Genomic DNA, 14,600 nt, shown 5'->3' on the forward strand with positions numbered 1-14,600 from the left:
AAGAAATTGAAAACATGTCTACATAAAAACCTACAGAAGGATGTTTATAGCAGCTTTAATCATAATTGCCAGAACTTGGAAGCAACAAAGATTTCCTTTAGTAGATGAATAGATAAATGGTAAACACATCCAAATAATGGATTATTATTCAGCACTAAAAAGAAATGAGCTATCAAGCCATGAAAAAACACAGAACTTAAAGGCATGTTACTAAGTGGATGAAGCCAATCTGAAAGGCTGCATATTGTATGCATACAAATAAATGACATTCTGGAAAAGGAAAAACTATGGAGACAGTGAAAAGATCTGTAGTTTCCAGGGCTTGGTCAGTGGGAAGGAAATGAAGGAAAAAATGGTAGAGCACAGAAAAATTTTAAGACAGTGAAATTATCTGATACTATTATATTATATTTATCATATTAAATTATATGATACTAAAATGATGGGTACATGATATTATACATTTATCCAAATCCACAGAATGTACAATACCTGGCATGGATCCTAATGTAAACTCTAGACTTTGAATGATTATGATGAGGCAGTGTAGGTTCATTGGTGGTGTTAACAAATACACCACTGTTGTGGTAGATGTGGATAATGAAGGAGACAATGTATGCATGGGACAGGGAAGAATGAGAACTCCGTATCTTTTCCTCAATCGTGCTGTGGAAAACTGCTCTAGAAAAATAAAGTCTTTCAAAAACTTTATCTATTATAATAATGGGTATACAATCTAAAAAGGCGTAATTTGTAATGTCAATAACTTAATGTATGTGGGGGAAGAGTAATAGTATGGTTTCATATGCAATTGAAGTTATCAGCTTAAAAAAGATTATGATAACTATCAGATATTTTATGTAGTCTCAAGGTATACATAAAGAAAACATCTATGGAAGTTTCAAAAAAAAAGAAAATGAGAATAGAATCAAAACATGTCCAAAAAAAAAAAAAATCAATGAATCAGAAAAGAAGATAGCAAGAGAGGGAAGGAGGGACAAAGAAGTTACAAGACAGAGAACAATTACCAGTAGCAATAGTAAGGCCTTTTCTTATTTTACTGACCAAAAAAAAAAAAAAAATCTAGATCTATTCCCTCGTTGTGAAGATATTTTCCTGGATTTTCTTCTAGAAGCCTTATTGTTTTAGCTTTTAAATTTAGATCTACAACCCATAACTAATTAATTTTTATAAATGGTGCATTATAGTAGTTGAAGTTCATTTTTTTCAATATGGATATCTACTTATTGAAAAAGCTTTCATTCCTTATTAGCACTTTTGTTAAAAATGAATGGTCTAGGGGCACCTGACTGGCTCAATTTGTTAATCATCCAACTCTTGATTTCAGCTCAAGTCATGATCTCAGGGCTGTGAGATCAAGCCCCATGTCAGGCTCCCTGCTGGGCATGAAGCCTGCTTAAGATTCTTTCTTTCCCTCTGCGCCTCCCTCGCCTCTCCCTCTCCCTCTCTCTCTCTCCTAAATAAATAAATAGAAAGAAAGAAAAAGAAAGAAAGAATAGAATAGAAGAATAGAATAGAATAGAATAGAATAGAATAGAATAGAATAGAATAGAATAGAATAGAATAGAATAGAATAGAAAAGTGTGATCTATTTTGGGATTCTTTAATAGTCTATTGATATTTGTCTACCTTTAGTAAGAACCATTGTATACTGATTGAATATATTCTTGGATCAATCTAGATATTGAAAATAAATGAACTATGCTTTGGCATTATAACATCGACCTTCATTAAGGAACAGTTATTTGAAACTCACTATTATATATATCATGAAAATGTTAAGTGCGTTATATCGTTTCTCCTTCATAACCACAGTAGAAATGTCTTACAAGTTTTAATACCAGGAAAAATAATGTATCTGTCTCCTCTGTAATCCATAGGCATTCATTTTATGGAGCTGTACATCCTGACAACTAGGAAGATAAGAAACTATTTTATTGGGAGGCCTCGGTGGCTCAGCAGGTGAGCATATTGCCTTTGGCTCAGGGCGTGTTCCCGGGATCCGGGATGGAGTCCCGCACTGGGCTTCCCTGTGGAGAGCCTGCCTATCCCACTGCCTGTGTCTCTGCCTGTCTCTTTGTCTCTCATGAATAAATAAATAAATCTTTAAAAAAAAAAAAAAAAAAAAAAGAAAAGAAAAGAAACTATTTTATTGATCAATTCTAAAAATTCCATAGAAAACTTTATTGTGGGCCACCTGGATAGCTCCACGGTTGAGCATCTGCCTTCAGCTCAGGTCATAATCCCCAGGTCCTGGGATTGAGTCTTGCGTTGGGCTCCCCGCAGAGAGCCTGCTTCTCCCTCTGCCTGTGTCTCTGCCTCTTTCTCTGTGTGTCTCATGAATAAATAAGTAAAATCTTAAAAAAAAAAATTTCTCCTAGCTTACCATTCATTGTATGTACATATGCAACCCAAATCAAATCCCTTTTAGGAATGACCCAGAATCTAAAATAAACACTATACTCACTGTGTCTTTGAAAATGTTTTACAATTGAGAATAATAGCATTTCATTTAGTTTAAATTTATCAAAATCTAAATAGAAGCCCCTATCTTTTGGCTTGCTATCATATAAACTAATGGGAAGGTAGAGCAAGGGCTTAGTAGTTCTGTTACATGTGTAGGTTCATGTCAGTTTCTTCTTTATTTCCTTGTGTCCCCAGCCGGGCCATGGTCTTTTTTTGGATCTAGTTTATAGTGTACAGATAAGCATATTTTAAAGGAAAAGTGGTATAGGGCTCTGCTTTTACACCACTAACTGTAAATGGGACCACTGTACTTAAAGGATGCTTGAAGAGACTTCAAAGGGAATTTATTTTATACTTTTTGTAAGAGGAGGAAAAAGAGAAAAAAGCTGGAGCACCAATTACATACATCAGGAAGTATCAATGAGTTTGTAGTGTTCCTGTTTCCAACTTTTGCCTGGCAGGTGGGGTGATGCAGACTGTACTAAAAGACATCTTTCTCATGTCTCATTTTTCTCATGTCTCATGTTTCCCAGCCCATAGAGAATACCAACTTCAAGAATAAGATACCTGAAGTATATTCCCAGAATTATCAGCTGTAGGTATATTCCCAGAAGTATCAGCTAATGTAATGCCTATTTTTCTATCAGGCACTATTGACTTTTCTTTCATCTGAAAAGTTATTGATTATCCTCTCTATTTTTGGCATTGCTCTATGCATTAGGATTAAGAAGTAAGATATGGATCTGTAGATGAAAATGCTTGATTCTGAAATAGCAACAATCCTCAGCCACTTCAACTCTTTCTTCCCTGTCCTTTTTCACATTGCAAATCAGTTGTTCAGCTTTTGAGAACTGAATATTTATTACTACTTGAAGGTACCGGTCAGGTGAAAGGTATTCCATACAATGAAATGAAATGAATCTAACAGGTCCACTTTAGTCTATGAAGAAGAAATTGAAATCACACAGGAAGAATAAAATTAGTTCATTGAATTATAATCTCTCTTATCACTAGAGAAAATAATTTTTGAATAAGTTTAAGCACAAATACATCCAGGAATCCAAAAGTGACAAAGATAATATTTCAAAATTGTATAATCCAAGTAGTAATATTTCTCATATATAACTTTTCACTTAATTCCAATCAGTAAAACAACATAGTATGTATGGATACTATTTAAAAAATCTGAGGGTATTCAAAAAACCACTAGAACTGATAATTCAGTAAAGTTGCAGGATAGAAAATCAATGTGCCAACATCAGTTGCATGTCCATATACTAATAATGAAGCAGCAGAAAGAGAAATTAAGAAAATAATCCCATTTAAAATTGCACCAAAAATAATAAGATAACTAGGAATAAACCTAACTAAAGAGGTGAAAGACCTATACTCTGAAAACTATAAAACATTGATAAAAAAATTGAAGACAACACAAAGGAAATGGAAAGACACTCCCTGTTCATGGATTGGAAGAACAAATATTGTTAAAATGTTTATAGTACCCAAAGCAATCTCTAGATTTAATGCAATCCCTATCAAAATACCAACAGCATTTTCACAGAACTAGAACAAATCCTAAAACTTATATGGAACTGCAAAAGACCATAAATGGTCAAAACAATTTGGAAAAGCAAAGCAAAGCTGGAGGTAGGACAATTACAGAATTCAAGTTACATTACAAACCTGCAGCAATCAAAATAGTATAGTACTGGCACAAAAAGAGACACATAGATCAATGGAACAGAACAGAAAACTAAGACATAAACCCACAATTATATGATCAATTAAACTTCAAAGAAATAGGAAAGAATATCCAATGGGAAAGTTTGTTCAACAAATGGTGTTGGGAAAACTGGTCAGCTACATGCAAAAGAAGGAAACGACCATTTTCTTATACCACAAACAAAAATAAATTCAAAATGGATTAAAGACCTAAATGCAATGACTAGAAACCATAAAAATCTAGAAGAGATCACAGGTAGTAATTTCTCTGACATTGGCCATAGCAATATTTTTCTAGATGTTTCCTAAGGCAAGGGAAATAAAAGCAAAAATAAACTATTGGGATTATATCAAAGTAAAAAGCTTCTGCAGAGCAAAGGAAACAACAAAACTAAGAAGTAAATCTAAATGGGAGAAGATATTTGTAACTAATATATCCAATAAAGGGTTAGTATCCAAAATATATAAAGAATTGATACAACTCAATACCCAAAAAACAAATAACTCAATTAAAAATGAGCAGAAGACATGAACAGATGGTTCTCCAAAGAAGACCTACAGATGGCCAACAGACATATGAAAGGATGCTCAACATCAGTCACCGTTAGGGAAATGCAAATCAAAATTACAATGAGACATCACCTGACACCAATCAGAACGGCTAAAATAAAAAACACAAGAAACAACAAGTGTTGGCAAAGATGCCATTTGTAAGAACATGGACGGAACCAGAGAGTATTATGCTAAGTAAAATAGAGGAAAACAAATACCATATGATTTCACTCATATGTGGAATTTAAGAAAACAAATGAGCAAAAGGGAAAAAAAGAAAGAGAGACAAACCAAGAAACAAACTTGTATTATGGAGAACAAAACTGATGGTTAACAGAGTGCGTCAGTGAAAGAGGGATGGGGAAATAAGGGATAGGGATTAAGTAGTTCACTTGTTTTGATGAGCACCAGATGATGTACGGAATTTTTGAATCACTATATTGTACACCTGAAAGTAATATAACTGAATTTACAAAAAGCTCAGAGTATGATTCAATAATTCAGTGAGTTCAGTTGTTTATTCAGGGATAATTGCCAAGGCAGTCACTGAAAAATGTTCCTTAAAATACAAAGATCCAAGATTTGAGAAAGAATGAACTAAAACACCATACATATCTTCAGGCACAACTGACACTTCCCACTGTAGCTCACCTCATCATTGCCAGTGTGTAATCATCTCCTGGCTGCCATCTTGGGGCAGCTGGTTTGACAGAAATAAGTAATATTGAAATCTGTCAGAGATGGAGAACACAGCAAAGATCAGCTACGGAGAGCAAATCTAACAGAAGAGAGCACTTGGAATTATAGCTATTTATCTCAAACCCAAAGATATCATCAAATGATGAAAAGAATGAGTTATTGGTAACAAAATGTTTTTAAAAACATGGTAACTATTTTATAATTAATTACTTTAGACTTACCAAAAAGCCAAAATATGCAAAAAAAAAAAAAAACGTATCATAGAAAGTATTATACTAGGTATAGCCATCAAATTTTGGAGATAAGCCTACTACCTTTCCAGCACTCCCAACTCATTAACCTAAATAGGACTCCAATAATTCATTATGTTTAGAATAGCACAAAAATGAACCTTTTAAGTATACTGACAGTAGTAACAGAAAATAAAATATTCAGACATTACATTTTCCTGAGTTTGTCTTTCATTCAAAGTCTCTCCTCTGATCTTCAAATTGAAGCTATTATTTGTAGAAGCACTCTGAATAATAGATGAATCAGAGACAATGGCATGAATATCAGGATTAATATTTCGTTCACGTGAATATTTGACGAAAGAACAGCAATGAATTAACTGGAGTTTCTTCACTATATACTTAGTAGAAGTATGGTACATAGCTGCTGCTTTTTTTTTTTTTTTTTTTTTTAGCTATTGCTTATTAACTTTGACAATAGTTGATCCATGTCACAGAAATGAGACATACAGTATAGGGAATACAGTCAACAGTATTATAACAGCATTGTATAGTGACAGATGGTAGCTACACTTGCAGCGAGCATAGCATAGCATATAGAGTTGTTAAATCACTGTTGTACACCAGAAATTAATGTAACATTGTGTATCAACTATAATCCAATTTTTTAAAGTTTTTAATTAAATTAAATTAGAGCTAAAAAGATTAATAATGAATCCAAAACAGAAAATCTCAAAGCATTGTTATTTGGTAGTGAAACGAGGCCAGAGGAAAGCTGGTCTTCATTTTTCTGAAGAAAACTCAGATAAATAAATCAGTGAAAATAAAATATTTTATTTTTTAAAAGATTTTATTTATTTATTCATGAGAGACAGAGACAGAGAGAGAGAGAGAGGTAGAGACACAGGCAAAGGGAGAAGCAAGCTCCATGCAGGGAGCCTGATGTGGGACTCATTCCCTGGTCTCCAGGATCATGTCCTGGGCTGAAGGCGGCACTAAACCACTGAGCCACCCGGGCTTCCCAGAGTATATTTTAAAATAAGGAAAACAAATAGAAAAAAAGAATATATCTTCTTGGTTTAGCTAACAGTTTGATTTCATAAATTCAAAAGCACTGATTGCTTACCTATTTCTAAAAACTGGAGATCCAACAGTGAGATACTTTGTCTGCCCTCAAGTAATTTAGAATCTAGTGAGAGACACAGGTGCTTATGCAATCACACTGAAAAATAAGGACTCTGTAGTAGAGCCAGGATAGAGTATTATGCTAGTACCGTGAGGACCATAAACAAGTTTTATAAAATCAGGACAGACTTCTTGATCTTCACACCTAAGCTAAAACCAGAAGGAAGGTATTAGATGGGTTAAACAGCAGAAGAATCAGTAAATTTTGACAACTAACAAATGCCAACTACCATGACCCATTGAGACAATGCACAAAACAATAAAGTATATATAAATACTATTAGGCACCTCAGAGTTCCCAAATATTCAATCATTGCACATTGTGGTACTAATTATAGTATGCCCACTTCGTGAACTATTGTATAGGCAATAAAATGAAAATGATTGTGGTAGATTTGTACTGTCCTCACTTAAGCAGGATATGTATTTCCCTTTTCTGCACAGTTCTGAATTAGGAATGCTAGAATGGGCCATTTCCAGTGAGATTTGGCAAGTGAAGTAAAGCTGGGCATCTGTATCTTTTCTCATGGAGAAGTGCCATGAGGAGTACCCCTTCCTGTTGCAGATCCTGCTTGTCATTGTTGGGTGGGTTAGCAGCCAGGCTGTAGCTCCTTCAGCTCCCCAAGATGCTCCTTCAGCACCATCCCCAGCTGGGGGCCACGTGTGTGTTTTCCAGTTGAGGGAGGATGCCTGCTACTCTTTGCAGGTTCTCTCCATCATCAAAGCTGGAGGTTTGGAGGCTGTGAGAAGCCAGTCTCAGTTCCAGTCCAGTTTTATCAGTCCCAGATCACCCTGCTGGGTTCCTAGAGTATTAGACTCCTCTACTTTCTGGCTCTCCTTCTCCCTAGATGGCCTGCCCTGCTAACTTCAGGCTCTTGCACCAAAGGACAGCTTCACATAGACTGTTTATCCTGCCTTCGCAGCTGCATAAGATCAAATCCTTATAATAAAATCCCTTCTTTTATCTTTTGATCAAGCCCTGACTGCTACAATGATGCCTTTGCATCCTATATGACAACACTAGGAAAGCAATTATGGCATAATATTAAGTTAAAAGCATTGGCATGCAAATTTTATGTAAATTTTAATTTCAATAATTTAAATGTAAATGAATCTAAAATTCACCAAAATATTAAGTGTGATTTTATTTGGAAAAGTGGGACAATGTGTGAATTTTTGTCTTCTTTATACCTTTCAGTGTTTCTACTTTTTAAAAATGAATATTCGTTAATTTTTAAAACTTAAATCAGCAACAAAATATAAACTTGTTTTTGTGACAGTAAATCTTCAGAATAAAGAAAAAGCAGTCACCTCACCATGTGATTGTAGGTTCTCTTTATTCACATAAATGCATCCTCGGGGCTTTCTAAATGCTGATAATTAAAAAACATAGGAGTGGAAGGGGTTGTAAACAATTAGAGCTACATTTTCAATATGTTCTGCAAAGACTCAACTATCAAACTTCATGAATGCTAATTTGAAAAACTGGGTCATATTCCCCAGCACAACTTCATATAACTTTTTCTGGGGAAGGAGGTTAGGTTTAAGAGACCTGTTGGCAAATTCATTGAAACTATATGTTTAAAATGTAAATTTAAGCTCTTACATATATATACACATCTATCTTATGTCCTATCCCCACAAATACACATACGTCACATTCAAATAAGTTCCTATTTCTAATATCTAATTCCAACTTTTGAATAAATTCAATATTTTTACTTAAAAATTATACATATATACATATATATGTATTCACAATTTTTGAACTTTGAAATAGTTAAAGTAATAATTTTTTGTATGTTTAAAGCAAGTCACCATTTACAAAGGACTTACATAAAACCATGAAAAGACACTGTTGGTTTTTTTAAAGATTTTATTTATTTATTTGAGAGATATAGAGAGAGAACAAGAACATGAGCAGGGAGAGGGGCAAAGGGACAAACAGACTCTACACTGAATGTGGAGCCAGACCTGGGTTTGATCCCAGGACCATGAGATCAGGACCTGAGCTGAAGTCAGAGGCTTGGCTGATTGAGCCACCCAGGTGCCCTAAAACAATGTTGTTTTTTAATCCTTGAAGAAACTGAGGCCTAAAGAGATTAAGAAATGAAGTTAGGGTTCTACTTATACTTTATTGCCATGATCATTGACTTTAGAAAAAACAATTATTTGGTTACTTACAAAAGTGAGCTTCCTTGACACCCCCAAAATTAAAGGTGGTAGTTAGCTCCTTTAACAAACATTCACATATCCTGCAACATATTTGTTTTCTATTAAGCAAATCTATTCTTATAGTTATTTGTTACATAAGCATAATAGTATGGTTTAGACTAATGAATGAATTTGATATTATTAATGATACAAGAATATGAGTTTGTCTTTGTAACCAAAACAAATTATACATTGGTATCCCTAGAGAAGATAGACCATAAATATAGATTCTTTCCTATCAGATAAAATCTATGTAACTTACAAAAAAAATTGATTTAGCTCTATTTGTGAAAGGATTATTACTTTGTCAAGAAGGCATTAGCCTATTGCACTACTTTAGTGGAAGAGTTTGGGAATGCTCTTTTCAGTGAATGGCCAGGTTATCTTCCCACAAGTAAGACAAATATTCATAGATGTGCACTTTGTTTCTATAAATCAAGAGCACAGTATGCCCATTTTTAATTTAATCATCTTGTGCAAGAGTAAGCACATTAGAGCCAGCCCATGTGCCAAATCCAGCCCACCACCGTTTTTGTGTGGTAAATGAGATAAGAAGTTTTTTCATTTTGAAATGTTTGGAAAAATAAAGAATATTTTGTGAACCATAAAAAGTATATGATATCAAATTTCAGAGCCCATAAATAAAGTTTTATTGAAACCCAGTCCAGCTCATTTTTAAATATTGCCCCTCATGGGAACAAAATAAGACACAGTGATGGCTTTTATAAGTCACAGGTTCTTCTGTGGATGAATGACAAATGTAAACTAGACACAAATTACTATGTAAGCCATTTCTGAAAAAAATCAAAAATATTTTGTTACACTATAAAAAAATATTCCCACTAGACTTATATCACATGGGGAGCGGGAGTAAGCATTCACACATAATATATTTTACTTAAATGGTTTATTTTAGAGATAAAATGATAGATATTCATTGTGGAACCAAATTGGATACACTAGACTTTCAATGCCTTCCAAAGATTACAAAATCTTCTTTTCTACAGACTAAATGCAGTATAACATCTCTCCCTGTTCCCGTTTGTGACCTAGATAAGAATAAGAGGGTGATATGTTCTGTAGGTCACTATGCAAAGTAGGCCAAAGAGAAAGAGATAGAGAAAGAAATTAAAATTAATGATAAGAAAATTACCCCTGCTGTGATACCATGAGGTGCTAAAAAACTCTCAGCGCTTGGAACTGTGGTCATGACAACCTATAAACTCAACCTTAGTGACACCAGTTTCAAATTGTATAGCTGTTGAGCTGAAATAAAATGCTAAACTGGATAAGTCCCTTTGTTCCTTACAGCTACAAGTTATTTATTGATAGTTCATTTCTGTAGCTGTTATGTTGCGGGGAATCCTCCTGCACCATTGGTTTGCAGAAAGCTCTAAACCAAACAATTGCAAGTGGTTCAAAGTCTCATGTAATGCTCCTGGATTTCATTAAGGAGGATTTACAATTGATAGCCATGGTTTGTAATCTTTACTAGATCCAGAGGAATATTCAAACAAAGAATTGAAGAAACGGACATTTCAATTCTTTAGTTACTTTGTCAGTCTAATGTCCATTAATGACAAGCAAATGCACTTGAGCTTGTACTGACGCTTTTATTCCCAATTTAGGGATTACTTACGTTTTTATTTTAGATTATTTTATTTTAGATTTTTTTATTTTTACTTATGTTTCTAAATGATGGTAAATGTCTGTATTGCTGAGTCCCAGCCCATCACAGTTACACTTTTTAGGTATAGCACAGTGGTAAATCAGAACTTAATCTTTTTTTTGCTACTAATAAAGCAAATTGTTCTAAATTGTTTTTACATGTGTTAAAGTTCACAACAGATAATATAATTATAGCAATGTTTTTGCACTCTTATTATATGTAATGCAGTGTTAAGCACTTAATTTTCATTATCTTATTTATAACAACCTTATGATCTAGATGCTGTTATTATTCCCATTTTACACATGAGAAAACAGAGCCTCACAGAGGCTACTTTAATATCTAATAGATATTAGAGGTAAAGTAATTAATCAGTATTAGAGTCAAGATTGAAATCTATGCTTGCTGACATCCAAAATTGTGCTCTTATCCACCATTATGACTTCCTGTTTCCCATGCATGGAGACAAATAGGTTAGAAAAGAATTCCCTGCATAGATTTATTGTATTATTTGTCTGATTATTAACAAACATCAGCATTAGTTATAAGTCTGGCAAGGCAGATATTTTTGTGAAAGGAGCAGGGGCTTTGGAAGCAGGCTTACCTGAGCTTGATCCTGAACTCCTTATTTGTACACTGCCTATAAATAATATTACCGCTTATTCCTCTGCAAAACAGAGGTGATAGTCATTACCTTAAGATTGTTAGTAAGTATTAAATAAGGTAAGGTGTGTGTAGTAGCTAGCACAAAATGGGCACAAAATAATTATTTTTTCCTCCTGTCTATATTTTTTGCTTGTGCATAACTTCTTTTCCAAAGAAAAGCTGACCTAATGTCTCGATCATTCCTTAATATGAAGAATCCAGGTCCTACATTAAATTCAAACATAGAATTTTTCATATTTATCACAGGTTCATTAAACACCATAGTAAAATTGAGTTTGCATCTTTTAAAATCACAGGAAAAGCATTGACCTGGAAATCCTTTGAAATGGTAAAGCCCAGCCCAACTCTTCTGGATGTTTCTTACAAACAGTAACAATCCTGGCAGAGGAAATCTTGGAGGAAAGAAATTGAGAGCAAGAACCGAAGGGCACACTAGCATACTAGGCAGTATACAGGGAGGGAGAGAAAGGAAAGGGAGTCTCTCAATGCAACCCTCAGAGAATTCTGGTTCAGCATCAGACCAAGGAAGAACACACACTTCTCCCGTGCCTTTCTGATGTTGATGTTTTATGTGTTACTTTCCTGGACCATGGACAGATGTGATTCTCTAAAAATGTCCTGGTGACTTCTAATAGCCAATGGGTGCTTACACTCAACAAGAAAAAACAAAATCTGAAATATTTCACCTTAAGTTTGTAATGGTAGTCAGCTAGCTCACTGGCAAAAGTAAGGTTTTCAATATGGGAAGCAAACAATGATATTGGAATACGACTGTTCTTAGGACTATTTTAAACATTTAAAAAAATAAGTAAAGGTATAATGCTAACATTTAAAAACGAGAAGTATCAATAGTAACTGGCTATTTCAATGTTTAAAATGATTGAGGTTACTCTGGCCAAAATTAATACGTGTAATTTTTTTTGTGTTAACACTTTTCAGATATTGCAGTTTAGCAGCATCATATATTGCAAATCATGTAAATCATTTGATTTCTGTTAACATTTGCCAAGAAGGAAAAAACAGAAGTATTTTAAGAAATAAGGTCAATATTATTTAGAAGTTTTAGATTTCCCAAAATCTTCTTAGTTTTATATTAAAAATCCTTAGTTTTATATTACAAGTCTTTTATTTAAGAAGTAGTTCTGGAACGCCTGGGTGGCTCAGCAGTTCAGCATCTCCCTTTGGCTCAGGATGTGATCCTGGGGTCCTAGGATAGAGTCCCATATCGGGCTTCCCTGCATGGAGCCTGCTTCTCCCTCTGCCTATGTCTCTGCCTCTCTCTCTCTGTGTCTCTTGTGAATAATAAATAAATAAAATCTTAAAAATAAGTAAATAAAAAAAGAAGTAGTTCAAAGTAGGTATTTATAACTTGTTGACTTCTTTGATTATAATTTTTTTAAAGGAAAGAAAGAAGAAAATATATTCTAAATTTTAGATATATACATAAAAATAAACACATATACAAATATATACATAAATAAAGGAGGAAGAGCACATTTTAAATTATATGTATTATAGGTATATATACACATAAGAGTGTGTGTGTGGGGGGGGGGGGGTCATATGACATATAGGTTTCCAAACATATAAGTTTGTAAAATTATACTTAAATATTCTTAGAGAAAGATACAGCCATTTGTTAAGTAGAATTATAAAATGTTTTAAATCTTTCCTATTTAAAAAGCAAATGTCAGTAGTCTGCTATTGTAAAAGGCACTGTGATGCTCTGAAAATGGTATGGACTTCGAGATTAAGTAAACTTGAGGCCATACCCTCTCCAGCTTCCTAAATCTGTCAGTCTAGCCTCAGTCACATTACCTGACTTGTCTCCCCACCCCTCCTCTTTTCTTCCCTCTTCTCTTGCAAATATTTTTTTAAAGAGAAAATGAGATAAGGTTTATAAAAATGTCTAGCACATAAAAGCCACTAATATATGAACATATGCAGGGGCACCTCGGTAGCTCAGTTGGTAAAGAGTTAGACTCTTGGTTTCAGCTCAGGTATGATCTCAGGGTCATGAGATAGAGCCCTGTATCAGACTCTATGCTCAGCACAGAGTCTACTTAAGATTCTCTCCTTCTGTTCCCACCTTACCACACATGCAATCTCATGTGCTCTCTCTTTCTCTCTCAAATAAAATAAAATAAAAAAATATATATATATATATGAACATATACAGTGGAATGTTTATAAAAATTGTAATTGGGACTGCTTTTCTCTCCAGGGCCTCAGATAAAGCTAGAAGTGACTGAGAAGGCACGAAAGCAGAGCATAGCTTTGGATGGACTCATGAATGAGAGGAAGAGGTAGGTCGAACATATATTAAGCAAATAGTGATATTATAGATTTATATCACAAAACATCAATTTATGAAATACAAATGTACGAAATGCTCTAATGAAAAGAAAACATTTGTCAGACGAACACAACAAATAAAACAACTCCATGTTGCTTATAAGAAGGCTGGCAAAGATGTAGGTAATGGGAACTCTCAGGTACTGCTACAAAAATGGAAAATAAAATAACCAGTTTTACAAGTGGTTTGGAGTTCTTTTAAAATCAAATATAATCCTACCTTTTGATGCAGCAAATTCTATCCCTGGTATAGACCAACAAAAATGTGAGTATAGCAGCCAGATGCCTGGGGAAAAACAGACCATAATCTTAGAAAGTAAGATCGTGCTTACCTTGGGAGTGATTAAATGGAAATATTCCCTTCATAATAAATTATTGAGATGTATAATCATTGTATACTCTTTTTTCTGCATGTTTCTTTTATTAAAACAACTTTTAAAATAAAATATAATGATGGGGGATGCCTGGGTGGCTCAGCAGTTGAATGTCTGCCTTCGGCCCAGGGCGTGATCCTGGAGTCCCGAGAATGAATCCCACATTAGGCTCCCTGCATAGAGCCTGCTTCTCTCTCTGCCTGTGTCTCTGCCTCCCTCTCTCTCTTGTGTCTCTTAGGAATAAATAAATAAAATCTTATATATATATATATATATATATGTATATATATATACATATGTATATATATAATGATTAAATTGACTTTATTAAAAAATACAAAAATTAAGTAAAAATATTACCAATAAATCAAGGCATGCAATTTGAGTAACCTGGTGAGAATGGAGTGGTAGTCTTTGCTCTATTTAGTTGTGCTGTATTTCCACAAT

The 14,600-nt window shown here is 34.1% G+C and overlaps 1 long non-coding RNA gene and 1 pseudogene across 1 annotated transcript in view; one reads left to right on the plus strand and one right to left on the minus strand.

Annotated features, from left to right (window-relative positions):
* The window catches only part of LOC102156199, a 422,250-nt gene extending 408,538 nt beyond the window's left edge, over nucleotides 1–13,712 (plus strand). The window contains exons 8-9 of the long non-coding RNA XR_005369328.1: nucleotides 1,902–1,983; nucleotides 13,649–13,712. This is a non-coding gene — a long non-coding RNA (uncharacterized LOC102156199). The remainder of the gene's footprint in view (nucleotides 1–1,901; nucleotides 1,984–13,648) is intronic.
* The window catches only part of LOC100683620, a 106,117-nt pseudogene that overhangs the window by 14,548 nt on the left and 76,969 nt on the right, over nucleotides 1–14,600 (minus strand).

This window comes from Canis lupus, chromosome 14 (genome assembly GCF_011100685.1).
Source record: "Canis lupus familiaris isolate Mischka breed German Shepherd chromosome 14, alternate assembly UU_Cfam_GSD_1.0, whole genome shotgun sequence".
Taxonomy (NCBI): Eukaryota; Metazoa; Chordata; class Mammalia; order Carnivora; family Canidae; genus Canis; species Canis lupus.